Source organism: Phaenicophaeus curvirostris, chromosome 20 (assembly GCF_032191515.1).
Source record: "Phaenicophaeus curvirostris isolate KB17595 chromosome 20, BPBGC_Pcur_1.0, whole genome shotgun sequence".
Classification (NCBI taxonomy): Eukaryota; Metazoa; Chordata; class Aves; order Cuculiformes; family Cuculidae; genus Phaenicophaeus; species Phaenicophaeus curvirostris.
This window is the reverse complement of record NC_091411.1, coordinates 7,184,251-7,186,884: the sequence shown is the minus strand read 5'-3', so window position 1 is coordinate 7,186,884 and position 2,634 is coordinate 7,184,251.

Below are 2,634 nucleotides of genomic sequence, written 5' to 3'. Positions count from 1 at the left end.
GACCCCCCCCCCCCTGTCACGTGACCACGGCCGCGCGGGCCCTGACCCCGCCCCTTCCCCGAGGCCGGGGGGGGGGAGAGTCACGTGATCGTGGCAAACCGCTCCGCCCCCCGCGACCGCCGGACTCGGTCTTGGCGCGCGCGCGCGCGCCCCCCCTTGTCACGTGACCGCGGCCGTGCTCGGCGGGGGTGTGTCACGTGGTCGGGGTGGGGGCTGGGTCATGTGACAGGCGGCGGCGCCAAGATGGCGGCGTCCTGGGCAGGTGGGTGCGCGTCGCGCTCCCCGGGCTGAGGGCCCGGACGCGGGGATCGCACGAGCGGACCCTCCGAGCGCTCCCGGCGGCTCCTGCGGCCACCCCGACCCTCCCCGTCGTGTCTCTTTAGTCGTAGGGGGCCGCGGCTGAGGGTGAAGGACAGCGAGGGCGGCGCGGAGGGACGGGGCGTGAACGCAGCGTGGGGGAGAGGGAAGAGAGGCAGGTGCTGCAGCGAGGCAAGGGCCGCTGGGCTTTGGGAGCACGGCAGGGGGAAGCTTCCCCTCCTAGAGCAGCCGGGATGGGCATCACAACATGGGCAGAAAACGGGGAGCAATAGAATTACCAGGTTGGAAAAGACCCACCAGATCATCGAGTCCAACCATTCCCATCAATCATTAAACCATGTCCCTCAGCGCCTTGTTCACCCGTCCCTTAAGCCCCTCCAGGGAAGGTCACTCAACCCCCTCCCTGGGCAGCCTCTGCCAGTGCCCAATGACCCTTTCCGTGAAAAAATTTTTCCTTATGTCCAGCCTGAACCTCCCCTGGTGGAGCTTGAGGCCATTCCCTCTCGTCCTGTCCCCTGTCACTTGGGAGAAGAGCCCAGCTCCCTCCTCTCCACAACCTCCTTTCAGGGAGTTGGAGAGAGCAATGAGGTCTCCCCTCAGCCTCCTCTTCTCCAGGCTAAACACCCCCAGCTCTTTCAGCCAGGTCCTGGGCAGAGCATTGAGGAGCTTCGCATTACCGGAAAGAGGGTGCAGAGGAGAGAATGGCATCTAGCACAGAAAAATGAAGTAATTCAGCAGCGAAATGTGTGACGTTGCCAGTTTGCATGTCAGCAGCTATCGAAATTCCTGTCCAATAGCCCAGCAGGCACGCTGCCTAGTGGGGGAAACCGTCTTCATGTGCCGTTATTACTGCAAGAGCTGGGTCACAGCCATGAAGTTGTCAGATGGAACGTGAGCACATGTTAATCTTTGGCTAGCGAGCAGTATTAGCTCAGCCTCTCCTCAAATATGCCTTGAGCTTTCCCCTCCCCAGCGCCCAGAAACAACAGGGAGTGGGAACCCAGAACAGTTGTTGGTCCAAGGTAGATGTTGCCCGTGACAATTCTGTTTTGTTGAAAATATGGTTGATTCTTATTGTGATCTCTTTAAAAACACAATTTTGGTGGCAAAAAGATTACATTTGGCCTGATCTGGCTGTACAGTAACAGTAAACGCAATGAAGATGTTTGGCGATTGTGTACTTCAAGGTAAGCCACAAAGGATGCCGTAACGCAATATGTTAATCATTAAGTTTCCAGCATAAAGTCATAAATAGCAAAACTCTCCAGACCCACATTGGAAGGGAGTCCGAGAGTATGCGCTTCAGTAGTTACCAATAATATTGCCACCAAAGTCTCGATCAGCTCTGTAATCTGGTGACACCGTTCAATACCGGTTGAAAATCCAAACCAGAACTCTGCATAAACTTCTAGCCATCTGTCAGGTAGCTTATGCAGATACTGTGAGCAGAATTTAATGAGCTTACTGTTCATCAGCTTAAGGAGGGGCCAGAAAGGATGAAGCCATCCAGAGTTTCCGCTGGAGGTATCTTGTCCAGCAGGGATACCTGCAACTGGATCAGCCATTCTGTGTCCAGCAGAAATAGATGTTGATGTCTTCAAAGAACCCAGAAGAGAGGCCAGTACAATTCTATCAGCTTATGAATGGCTGAGATATAACATCAAATTCTGGTTAAGGAGAAATAAAGCAATAGATGCTGGTGAGGATTGCACAGCGTTTGAGTGCCCACAATACTCCAAAGAACGTAAGATGTGATTTAACCTAATAGAGTCGTTATGTGCGTTGCTGATTAGCTCAACTGTTTATCTTACAGTCCAGAAGTTCAAGTTTAGTTTACAATGAGCTGTCATGGGCTGTGAGCTTTGATTCAGAGACGTTTAAGTGCTGTAAACAGAGTAAGTGTCAGTAAGACACGGCAGTGAGGGGATATCAAAAACAACGACAGCTTTAGCTCAAGATCAAGAGGCTCTTACTAGGTTTGCTTGAAGAATTTGAGAAAAACTGTGCACACCAGAGGTTAAACAAATCTCTTATAAAAAAACAGTGATGGATTTTGGGGCTGAGGATTGCTAATATTTGTCTGGCGTCATTAATGACTGACTAGCATTAGAATATTTCACTTATTTAAGCAGATCTAGAGTCTGTGTGAAACAGGAGTGTGGGGTTATTGCTTAAAAAATAGCAATCAAAATAGGTGCCAGGGGAAGAGGCTGTGCCATGGATCAACAAGCAATGAAGCTGATACCTTTCTAAAAACAAGGAAGACTAAATAAGGCTCTGTTTACTCATAGATGAAGCTGTGTAATGGTTAAAGCA